The sequence below is a fragment of the Bemisia tabaci genome, chromosome 6 (assembly GCF_918797505.1).
Source record: "Bemisia tabaci chromosome 6, PGI_BMITA_v3".
NCBI lineage: Eukaryota > Metazoa > Arthropoda > Insecta > Hemiptera > Aleyrodidae > Bemisia > Bemisia tabaci.
This window is the reverse complement of record NC_092798.1, coordinates 52789720-52802734: the sequence shown is the minus strand read 5'-3', so window position 1 is coordinate 52802734 and position 13015 is coordinate 52789720. Positions and strand designations below refer to the sequence as shown.

Genomic DNA, 13015 nt, shown 5'->3' with positions numbered 1-13015 from the left:
GTCCCTATCACTAGGTCCCTATCCTTTGACACGTCAAAACAAAATGACGTAACACTCTCCTCTGCTCCCTCCCTCGAGCGTTCCGTTATTGGACGTATTGCTGTCAATCGGAACTATGTGAATTTAGACATGAGCCTTCAGACCCATCAGAATATATGCATACCAGGGCTCACGTATTAACACGCATAGTTCCGCTAGACAGAAATACGTCCAATTTAGGGATGGCCCCACAGTATAATTTTGTTTAATTTGATGAAATTTGAATTTTCTATCTACAAAAACCTGATTAAGTTATTTACGTGACCCAATTTGCGACGTCGATCCCTGCGCATTGCGGTGGGCCTGCGTGCGGGTCCGGGGGCCGCTGATCAAAGGGCCCAAAGCCTCCCCAAGGGTCTCTCTTCTTGGACTCACTTCTCGTATTATTAGCGCAATTAAAAAGGCGCGCGCCGCAGCTTCAATGGCTCATCTTCCCGTCTCCCTCCTGACATAAAAACTTGAATACATCCGCAATGAACCCTTTAATCCGTAAAGTTCAACGTTTTTCCGGGCTCATCTTTAAGTATACTTACGCCCTTTCATCAGCCGAGCGACGTTTTTTCACGTCTTGTTTTTCTGGACTCCTCTGTCTAGTCGCTTGATTCCGATTCTCCTGCATGCGCACGGCTTTCGTCTCTTTTTTTGAGCCCGCACCCGCAAACCGGTCTGCTTTTTGAGGGCATCCCATGCTGCAGTGCTGAGGAGAAACACCGTATGAACCCTCCGGCGTTGCCAAATTTCCTTTGATAAAACACGAATTTCCTGGTTTTATGAGTATCTATCTTTCAGTTTTTTTAAATAATTTTGTTCGCAAGTTCACCTAAAGTTCCTGAACATTTCAAGAAAAGATATTCATACATTTCCGTAAAAATAAACATTTTATTGGAGGAGATCTAGCAACTCTCGAATGTTCATACGGCGTTCTTCCTCGGCTCGGCAGCATAGATCCAACATCCAATGCGGCAGACCCTTCTGGAGCAAATGATCTTACTTACCTTCCATTCATGATGTCGAGGTGGCTCTCGCTTCAAGGCCCTGCCGCAATGTGGGTATTTGTGACCCCTCGCGGGGAAGGTACCTTAGCGCACGGAAGCAAGAGACTTGCGCGCAGAAATTACCTCTTTTTTGGATACTTGATTATACTAGACCCAAAAAAAGGCAGCGTTCCCGACCAACTGGACCGCGGTTACACTGAGAGAAAAGATCGGTAGAATTTACCATTCCTTCACGCTGTATTTCACACAACGTGAATTCAGAGTCAATTCTGCCAGAAAAAAGGTAAAAGTTATTATATACTGGTACAGGTAACCATTCTTCTGGCAGAATCGACTTTGAATTCACGCTGTGTAAAATACAGCGTGAAGGAATGGTCAATTCTACCAACCTTTTTTTCAGTGTACTTGGTGCTGAACTACATTTGTGTTTTTCTCCGAATAGTTGATTCTGTGCCCTAATTGCCGCTACAACCAGCTGTGGTTGGCGTGTTATGGCACCAAATCTAGTTGGTGTGCAACACTGAGTAAATGAGCTTAGTTAAAAACAGCTGTACTGCTGGTGCAAGACACTAACTTTCCATCGGTACAGGTCAATAACACGATGCAAAAATAAAGGCTTGAGGCGAGGCAAACATTTAGGGGAACTCTCAGCTTGAAGTTGCACATCATCAGGTTGTAGAGTGTTACTAAAATCTTAGTTTGTAAAAGTTGACGTGAAATTCAAATGATTGAACCATTTTTGCGATTATTTCATTTTGGAATTCAATAGCAATCTTCTGTATTTACATGGGCTTTTCGGGGCTGCAGAGGAAAAGAATAGTCCAATTTATGATGGAATTTGAATTTTTTGGAATAAAATTTAGTTCACAGTGGACCTGTTATGGAGTTTATAAAACGAATCCTCCCCGGCGGGGAATCGAACCCCGGTCTCCCGCGTGACAGGCGGGGATACTGACCACTATACTACCGAGGACTGGTGGATACGGTGTCTGAATTTGAGAAATCTCAGTTTTAATGAGAAGTACAATGCTAATGTAAGTTTGCTAGAAAAATTGCTGCATATTCCCAAATAAATGAACGAACCATTTTACGACTTAATTTGTGGGTCATTCGAGAGTATTTCCGCAGCCATCTCAAAGTATGGTCTTTGGACACAGCTCAACGTTGTATCCGTGAACTTATATGCCGTGCTAAGTAAGAGCGCCGCACAGTGGATCGAGTCAATCAGAAAGGTTGGACATTAAATTTTTGACAAAAACTGCAAATTTTGATGTTTACTTCGTCACATTTTAAATTTGAAGGGGTGCTTGTAGCAGAGAGCTTCACGAGGAAACCAATGGAACCTACTTTTAGAACCTCAAAGTTTTGTATACACGGAGTTATAAGCGTTTAAAGTTTCCAAATTTTGTCCAACTTCGACGCTTACAGGGAGAGTATGTCCACTGGAGGATCCCTTCATGACCAGCCTCGCCATCTTGGGCTCCATGGAGCTCTTAGAAAAAAAATGGCGAACGTTGAATGCGGATTTTTCAAAAGTGCAATGATGATATTTCATTCGGCTGTGTTACTGTGACTGTGATATTCACTCAAATGACTTAGGTGTATTATTGACTCAGCTTTAAAACCAATTTTGTATATGACATTTAAAAAAAAAAACACGAAAATTAATGCTTCTAAAGTGGCAAGGGTACCAACAGCCTCTTCACGCCGGATCCCACCTGAATCCGCGGTCATTCTTTTTTATCCCATCGGTCTTCATTAGACCCACTGGTCACACCTTCCTATAGACTTACTCTACCGTTTTCACTAGATATAATCACACAGGTAAGAAGAGAAAAATCAGCAGCCATAAGTGTAGAGCAAACTTCAAAAATAGGTAAACTGCACTGTTAATAATCGAGGAGTGGAATTCTGTGTCAGAGTCTAAAGTGCGTCCAAAAATCTCGTGCATTGGCGGATCCAGAAAATTGGCAATGTTCATTTTCTCCGTTAAAACCTATGGAAATATATCGATTCTTAGAAGGGCCAGGTGCTCCGACAAGAATCAATTATTTAACATAGATTTAAATGGAGGACTTCCGGTGTTGCCAAATTGCTGGTGATATGAGTGCGAAGTGAAAGTAGCGCCATAAAAGCGTGTCACACCCTGTAAAAAGAGTAGATTCCGCTCCGCATTCATATCACCTAGGGTTTTTGGGCGCCGTATACACTATACACTCCGGTATAGAATTTCACTCCGAAACTTTGAACAGTGACATAAAAAAGGAATACTTTTAATCGTTTGCACTACAAACGCTTTACCTGCAGACCACAAAATCATCCACTTTGAGCACGAGCGAGCTGAAAAGGCGGCATTATAAGATAACCGCTGCTGGATAGAGCCGTGTATTTGCGTCGACGTCCGACTGAAATATCTGAAATAGACTGAAATGGAGGGGGAGGGGGCTGAGGGTAGGCACGAGGCCGGAAAATCGAGGTTCCCAATTTTTGTCTGAGGTGTGGAAGTGGAGCTGCCTTTGGCGTGGAGCTGCCTTTGCGTGAGTTGCGGCTCACCAGCTCATCAGCTCACGAGGCTGCTCGATGGCGCTGGCGCTGGGAAAAGGCAAACAGTAATTCGAGCTCTTCACCTATTGATGAGCCCAGGCCCAGGCGTTTTCTAGTGGCTTTGTTTTCAGAACGCATCGCGCATCGTGCAATGGGTATTTTGATCCGCCACCACCGAGCTCATATCTAGCTGCCATGTCGCCGAATTTGCTCCCGAGTTCGTCCTTTTTTCCGTGATTTCTGCGCTTGAATCTCAAAACGGGCGCAAAGAACCGTTCTTTGACTGGAATATCATCAGAGGAAGCCAAATCGGCGTGGGATTTTGAGTGGTGTCAAAATTCCGATTATTCCCCTTTCTTTTTGCCTATTCGCACCTAGAGAAAAAGTGCCGAAAGTATCCATGCTGTTGAAATGTTTCTATAATTCGGCTAGGTTTGAAAGGTCGGTTGCATGAATCGAGAATAAGGTACCTAAAACCGATAATACGCACCACACGAACCGAATAGCACGGTCGATTCACCGACAAAAAAAGTGGTGAAGTAACATTGGGGATGTTATTTCAGCAAATTTTTTTCTCGGTGTACAGTGCATCGTGCTCACGGTTCATGAAACCGAACTTTTTGCGTTATTGCGCCTAAAATTTCATGGATAGGCAAGAATATTACTTCGCGCTGCAATATAGTATTTCGTATTTGAAAATTCGGTGTATCCATCGCTTCTCGCGTGTCAAATTAATTATTATTCGCTTCGCCTTCAATTTTTAAGGAACAGGCTAGAGAAAATGCTCCACACTGTAGTATAGTTGCAAAGATTCTAGATCCATTCCTGAAAAAGTTTGATTTTCAGCTTGCCGCATTGAGATCATCATTTCTCTCCCGATGCTCAAAACTCAGTGAAAAAGTTACATCGTTCGGAGACATGGCATTAAGTGACACTCATTTTACACAGCCGAAGGTTTCGTTTGAAAAAAGGCAAACCATTCTTTGAAAACAACTCAGCAATACAAATAATACAATGAGCTTTGTAATATGGAGCGATATGACAGCATGGCGGCGCGGGAATTTGATGGGTTTTCATCCCTGATTCGAATGGCAATGCTCCCGATTTGTAGAGCATCAGTGACTGCGTTTGTATAACCAAGCGGTGGCTGGGGTTCAATCCTCGTGTCTAAGCCACACTTCCACAAGCTCCGTGTGATGCGAAGTTGTCCGCGCGAAATTAATCGACTGTAGAGATATTGAAACTACCTCTTAATTAGCACTGATACGGGTATTTGCGTCGAAAAAAGTGGGTGAAAACGTAAATTTTTCAAGTTATTGCACTTGGTCGCGGGATTTTGCCTATATAGATATGCTCAGAGTCGTCATTTTGTCGCCTACCTGACATAAGAACGTAACTACACTCTGCAATGAACCCTGTATTCCATACAAGTCAATGCTTTTCCGAGCTCATCTCAATCTGTAGTTACGTCCTTATGTCAGCCAAGCAACGAATTGATGACTGAGGACCAAAGACTCACGCAATTCATCACCTTCCGGCGTAAGTATCACAAGAACCATGCGACATTTCTTTCCGCCGCTATTCCATTTTTTTACAGACAAATTGTGGGGTGAATCTGTTTGAAAATTTCACTGAATTTTATCGGCAGCACAAAGAAAATTCAGTGAAATTTTCGGACAGCTTCGTTGAATAATTTCTCTGTAAAAAATTAAAATGGGGAGGGCATTTTGAAATGTTGCATGGCGCTTGTAATATTTTGACTGAAAGGTCACGAATTGTTTTAGCAACCCTAGCCCAATTTTCTAACCCCGACATTCATCAGTCACTGTTCGGAGAATGCGAGAATGCTATATTCAATAAATAGCTCATCAAGCGTCGTTGGACAAATAGTAGCGTTGGCGTCCGAATCTAACTTTTTCCTCCCTCAATTTTAGGGGCCGTTTAAAAATTACGAAAGGATTTAAGGGAGAGGAGGGGTTTTCTGGCAGAGTGTTACGTTATTTTGCTTTTACATGTTACATGTTGTTTTACATGAAACTTACGTCCCCAAAAATTACAAGGAGCAGGGTGGTCAAAATCGACCAAAAAGCGAGGTATGTATAATTTATGAACGCTCCCTTACATTCCTAACATCGCCTATATTTTTAGCGCGGGGTCTCTAAAATATATTACCTCTGGTTTTGCTGCGCGGTTGATTTTGTGTCGCACGATCCCTGTGGAAGCGTGGCTTTGCAAGGAAAAGGAATTGGATGGGTCGCGGGCCCGCTGTGTTGAGGGAATACTTTTCATCTAGTCCTAGACATCGGAGCTGAGGACCGCACAGCCTCTAGTGCGTTGCCCTCACAACCATGACATGTAAACTTTTAGTTTCACAAAATATCAGGGGACGCCTCTCTCCTACTTCTCTCTAAATGCAACTTTTTTTTCATCTATGCTCAAGATGCATAACGATGATGAAACTATCAACCACAGGTCTCGATCGCGGTGTTTCAAAATTTCCCGCTCATGTCCTCACCTTCTGACCGAAATATCACATTGTGCTTGGACACTATGTTGCCAAATTTTCTAAACTTCGTCGTGTCTCGGACGGAGGAACGTTTCTCTATTCCAAGGTTGCAAAATTGACTCAAACGATTCAATTTTACACAAAAATTCAAGTGCTCAATATTCGTAGAAATTTTTCTGATTTTTGCACGAAATCTTAAGAAAGTGTAAGTAAGTGTAATTTTGGTTAGAAATAGCAAGATTCTCTTGGTAAAAAAAAAAATTGCGTGAGAAAATGTGGCAACGTTGAGATGTTATTACGTTCTTTCGTGAGGGAAACGATGACTTTTCCAATTTTTCACGGAAAAATTGAAAAAACAGAACCACTTAAAAAGTCTATCTTAATTTCTTTAGTCTATAAAAATCACCCTTTTCAACCAATAGGTTCGTTCCATTTTTCATCGCATTCTTTGTCTGTAGCTTTATTTTTCAGTTTCGACGATATGCTCGTAATAATATTTAGTCCATAATTTTCCCGTTTGTATAACAACCACCCGTTTGAACCACGAGGATCGTTCCATTTTCTCTTTGATTAGCTTTGTGCATCAATTTCAATAATCTGCCCGCAGTGTGAGTACTCATCCTCGGCAAGAACAACGGAAGACCCGGAACGCGGCATAGGGAGATGCGCGGTTTCACCGCGGGGATGCGAATCGTTGTCGACCCGGAAAATCCTGCGCCCACCCCTGGGGGACTGGAGGCGCGCGAGGCGTGTTGGAGGCGTCGGTGAACTACAACTATTTAACCTCGTGCTCGTGCAAGCCGGAGAGGGGGGCCGAGGGAGGGGGTGACCGAGCAGCGGGTCAGGGGTGTGTGAACCGGGAGGGAGGCAGAGGAATGAGGGGGTGGTTCCAGCTGAAGATCAATAAAAAAGAAAAAGACTCTTTCTTAGTGAGCGGCTAACTAATCGCAGAACATGCGCCTCGCAGGTCGCACCCGTATCATGTGAGCTTTCGTCGGACGCGGTCTTGGGGTCTGTTCACACTGAACGAGACATTGGCCGACACCGCGGCGGCGCGGCGCGGCGCGGTGCCGATCGCGTCACCATTTATGATTTTGGTCACATCGTGTATGTTTGAATATCTATGTTGAAAAGAGAGACAATATATTGTAGACTCCGCACTCTTATCTCATTTGCACTTTAGTTTAAGAGTTACTCTTGAAAGTAAAATATTACATGTAAGTGTAAAAGGAATGCACGTGCAAAACTCCAAGTCAGAATATTGTTTCGTTTCCAGTTAAAAGAGAAAGAAAATATGGGTTGAAACTAGGCAACGCCTAATAAAGGTGGACTGATTTTGGCTACATTTTCTCACTGAAGAAGTGGCTGCATGTGTCGGCAAAAAAGAGAGGCATCCAGGTCATGCACACAACTTTTTTGCCTTCAGTTTTCGAGGTAGGCTAGAACATATCATTGGTGTACCGATTCGAGGTTTTTTTCTCTTGAGCTGCCTAAAAATGTTTCCTCGTGGTAAATTATGCAAAAGCATAACCCGACGATGTCGATGCCAGCTCTCTACGACTGACATTAAGTGAATAACTAATGCAATCCTAAATTTCTCCTGAGGAAATTGATTTTTTCACTTATAAGAAAAAAAAAAAAAAAAAAAAAAAAAACAAACAACACACTGCTGCAATGTGTTCAGAGGCCGAGCAATTCTTTTCTGCTAAAATATACTTAAAGTGTAACGTAAGTGTAACTAAGCTCTTTAAGGAAGTAAATCTTAAATTTAAGGTAATAGTCCTGGTCTCCGACGTAAATATCCTAGTTGCTTATCGTCGTAACTAACTAACTAACTAACTGAATATATGTATTTTAAACATAACAACGAATTAGATACGATTAAAACAGCCAATGGTGATTAGCTGTTTCTATTCCATCTAATTCGTTCCACCAGTTCAATGGACGCAACATAGGCCACCTAACTATTTTACCATGTCGTTGGATACCTCCATGTCAGCTTCCTTCCGGAATAGATTCGCATATAGTGACGGGATTTCTGCGAAGCCCCTGGGGGGGGGGGGGGGGGGCGTCGTCGGCGCGCGGCTTGGCGCCTGAGTGCGTCACGCGGGACAGCGGAGAGGGCAGGCGCGGTAAATTTAGGGATGGCGCTGCACTGGTTTCCGGCCGAGAACTGGTTTATCGCTCCCCAATTGCGGATCCCGCGGGACCTGCGGACCTGCGGCTCCACGGCCGGCTCCGTCCAACGGACGAGGCGGCTCACCATCAATGATCTGATAAATAATTGTTGCATTATTCAGCAAAGCGTGCGGATGCCCCCCTTCATCCCCCCCCCCACTTTTCTCGGAGCTAGGCGCAGGCGCGCACTCACTCTCCGCCAGACATCCCCGCCACCGCCTTGCCAAATCCGCCGTCTTTTCATCGGGGAGGAGGATTCAGTGCAGCATCCGATACTGTGAGAATGGACGACTAGGCCTATCAAGAGACAGGATGAGTCCACCCACATAACTCCGGGCAGAAATCAAGGTCAAAAATTCCCAAATATTGCATTAGAGTTAAAAATATGAACTCTAATGAGTATCAAATTATACTGCAATGTAAAAGAGGGTATCGATAAGGGCTCGATTTTGGAATGGGCCGTTAAGGTAAGAGGGACTCAGGGGAGGATTCGCGAAAAAGTTAAAAAATGTGGAGTTTCTCATGGCATTTTATGTATTCAGGGCTTCCTGTTCCCTTGTTTACTAAGGACGAAGTGGAAAATTGGAGGATTCAATTCTCTCAATGTCTTCGATCAGCGATGATTCATTCCAATTTTACTTTCAATGACCGCATTTGATCGACTACAGAATAATGAATACTCGTCAGAGTTATAGCCCATGAAGGTACGTTTTCCGCAAAATCTCGAAAATACCCTCATTTTGTGTTAAAAAAATAAACAAAAAATTGAAAACACAGCTTCGAAAAGTTTACGATGGTCTTTCATTGCGTTTCCTATACGATCTCAGGGTAGTATTCAGCCTGTAGACCGAAGCACAAGTCTGTTTAACTGTGATGCACTGGACTAATAGTCCAGAATTCTTTGATTTAAGCACATCAAAATGAAAAATTCGTAACGCTGAACAGCCTGAACGAGAGGTCACTTCAAGTTAGAACGTTGCCTGGAAGTTTGCCTTACCATAAGCTTTCATTTGCGCCTTGTCCGGTTGACCAACTCGGGTATCCAAAAAGGGGCTGGAAAACACCCCTTTTTGGCGAGGCTCTTTCAGATGGACGATCCTTACCAATAGACTAACAACGTCGTTTATCGGTTCAATCGAAGCTTATAATGGAGCTATATCAACTTGTACTGCGCCTTGCACTGTCAAAAATTGTGTAGTGAAACTCTGTACCGGGGTCTAATTAGCGCGCCCAAAAATCCCGAGTGATATGAATGCGAGTCGGAATCTATTCTTCTTACAGAGTGACTTACACTATTACGGAGCGGAATCTACTCTTTTTGCGGAGTGTCACACGCTTTCATGTTGCTAATTTCACTTCTCTCTCATATCACTCGAGGTTTTTGAGCGCTGTATAGACTCCAGCACCGAATTCCATTCCTCGATTTTGAACAGTGTGTCCTCCAAGCCCCTCAATGTTAGCGAAAACCTAAACTGTATTACATTTTGCAATAAGGAATCACTATTTTTAGTCCATTTTTAGAAACAACATACATGCTATTAGTTTCCCTATATAGAGATGTGCTTTTATGATAGAACCAGAGATAGTGGTTCCTTTTCGCAAAATGTAATCAACTATTCGGCAACGAAGGACATGGGAGTGGAAAGGGCCCGGATGAATCCTCTCGGTGGAGCGCCAGGCAGCGGAGCAATCCACTGACCAGTGTAAGTAACGTGTAACTTGGTGCGTGAGGGTGTGTTGGTGTGGGTGCAAATTTAATGCGGAAGATTGACACTGGCACTGCCGCGACTGCCGCTGGCGTCGGGCTCGTCGGGGTCCCGTGCGGTGTGCCCGTACCCTAACCCCCCCCCCCGCCCCCCGCACCCCCCGTCGTGGCCTCCCGTCAAGATCCGCGCTCGGAGATGCGGCTGCCCCCCGTTTTGGCGCCACTTTTCAAGCTCCCGGCCCCGGCATTGTTTCCGAGCCGGGCGTCTCGTGTGCAGCCGAGAGCTCGCATGCCCAGAGAAGCATCTCTGGAACACTCCTGCGTTATCCGAGAGAACAGTTAGGCTCAAAATGAAGTCTAAACAAAATAGATTAGTTGGCTCATCATTAAATAGATAGACAAATCGATGGGCAAATTGATAGATAAGACTGGACAAAAATTCGCTTGGACATAGAGTCTTGACTCTTAATAACATTGACAAGAAAAAATACTCTAGGTTCAATCCGATTTTTCCTTGAGTCGAAGATCCGAGCCTCCTGATTCAGGCGGATTTCTTTTGATTCAAACAAAAAGTCCGATTCAAAGGTTTTTCATCGTTTTTTAATTTTTATTGTACTAATTCGGACTGAAAATGACTCAGTTATTAGTTGAAACGTCTCGGTTTTTCAATTGTGTATTTTAGCCTTGTTTCCCGTTTTCCCCCTTGTTTTTCTACCGTTACCATTGTCTCGGGCTGCTCTATAAAAATTGTATCTAGTCCGATTGAATCGATAGGATTTTTTCTTGTCAATGTATTTAAGGGTCTGGACTCTAGATCCATGCGACTTTTTTTCCAGTGAGACGCATGGAAAATGGTGCGATCCTATCAGTTTAATGGGTGGTTGCTATAGACAAAAAGGAGAAATAATAGACTAACTTAGGTCGCACGTGGGTTGAACTTAGTTAGTCTATTACACCTATTTTGCCTATTGTAAATACCTGCTTTCACCAACAGGATATCTCTATTTTCTCTTTGTCTTTTGTGTCTATAGCTTCGTCCATCAATTTCAATAATCAGCCCACCGATATTGTTTCAACAGAAAGTTCAAATGTGATACACGGTTTTATCATTACAAATTAGTAAACCTAATAGTTCCGTTCGCGGGAATAAAATCAATTTTATTATTAAAGCCGATTTTGATTTTTTTAATTTTTTTTTTTCTGAACACGAATTCTATTTTTTAAAATACTCAATCCTTATTAAGATGGCAGAAAATATACCATAGTACAGCCAGCCAAACAAAACTTTGGCATGTAACACTTTGAACGATTAAAAATATTCCCTCTGGCATGGAGGATGGTACTCAAAACTTAAACACGATACAAACGATAAAAGTTATCCATTCAAATGAAACTTGACTATACCACTATTCAAACACTGCGGATGTATTCTGGTCTATACTCGAAATTGAAGGAGAGACATTTTTTCTGGCATGGAGTATGCTACCACGTCAAATAATATACGCGATACCAGCGCTTACCACTACCCATTCCAATGAAACCTAAGCATACCACTATTCGAACTCTGCGGATGTAATCTTGCCTATACTCTAAATTGAAGGCGAAACGCATTGGCATGGAGTATATGTAGCCACTTACAATAAAATACGTGATACCAGCGCTTACCACTACCCATTCCAATGAAACCTAAGCATACCACTATTCGAACTCTGCGGATGTAATCTTGCCTATACTCCAAATTGAAGGCGAAATGCATTGGCATGAAGTATGTAGCCACTTACAATATTAGACACGATACACGGGTCTTTTCTCACTTCTTACTCTTTAAAACCTGTTTTTCCCTGGAGTCAAAACGATTGAAATTACATACCTCAAAATTGTTAAAAATCGGCATTTTCTAAAGAGGAATTCGACAAATCTTCGTCTAACATCCTTTTTTCGATCTCGGAGCTCCTTTTTTAAAGGCACCTTCTGTCATCGGGTTTTTATTTTTATTTACGATGGGAGTTTTTAACTAGGATCATTTTGGATAATTCTTCTGTTCATATTTCGTCGCTCCTCTGATGTAAAGGCGTATCTCAATTTAGACGTGAGCCCTGATGTCCATATAATATTACACTTTTCAGGGCTTTTGCGGGAATCGAGATCCGCTCTTAGGTCAGAGGAGCGGCGATTTGTTCACTTGACACTCACTTTGCTGTTGCTCATTTTCATTACATATTTTCAATAGGAAATAGCATTGCCGTTGAGGCGGATTTATTCATTGATTTCCACTGGTCCTAGTGTAACTTTTAAAGTTCAGCTGAGGGCGCTAAAAATGTAAATACACCCTGAGAATGACTATGGTTTGTCTAGTGCTCCATACAAGTCACCTTCCTCCCAACCGAGCACCCACAAATTCCTTTTGGACGTGGATACATAAAAATCTGACGGATGATGATAGAATGATGGCCTAGAAAAGCAGAGCAAGGAAAGAGTGAGAAGCAAATGGATGGTCATGTAGTCGCCTGGCTGACAAAAGGGCGTAACCTCAGTTAGAGATGATCCCGGTAAAGCGTTGAGTTATATGGACAAGAGAGTTGATTACGAGGTGTAGTTACGTCGTTTTGTGAGAGGGGCGACGATGTAACGCCGCACGAGACTGGACATCCAGCGCCCGTCGGATGAGCCAGTCAGCCATCCAGTACGCCACCGATAAAAATGGTTCGCTTCGGGTCTGATCTAGATAATGTATCAATTGACTAATCGATATCGTGTTATTTGACGCAATGTAGATCGTCACGCCGATGCCAGATGGACGAGCCAATGTTTCACCCGTCTCAGCAAAACGTTCTTACGGATGTCGGCGCCACTGAGAAAAAATATGGTAGATTTAACCATACTCGGGCACATTAATATACGGTAAGAAATACTAGACTCTGTGGTAGCATTTACCATAATATGGTAAGTATCACCAGAGTTCTGGTGAAAACTACTATAGTTCTGGTCATTTTCACTAAATAGTATCACTGTGTAACAAATCAAGTAGACTTGTGGTAGATGGCATTT

The 13015-nt window shown here is 43.0% G+C and overlaps 1 non-coding gene across 1 annotated transcript; it reads right to left on the bottom strand.

Annotated features, from left to right (window-relative positions):
* Positions 1 to 1935: 1935 nt before the first annotated feature.
* Positions 1936 to 2007, bottom strand: TRNAD-GUC (transfer RNA aspartic acid (anticodon GUC)). The gene has a single exon. It is a non-coding gene; the product is annotated as a tRNA-Asp (tRNA).
* Between the last annotated feature and the right edge of the window lie 11008 nt (positions 2008 to 13015).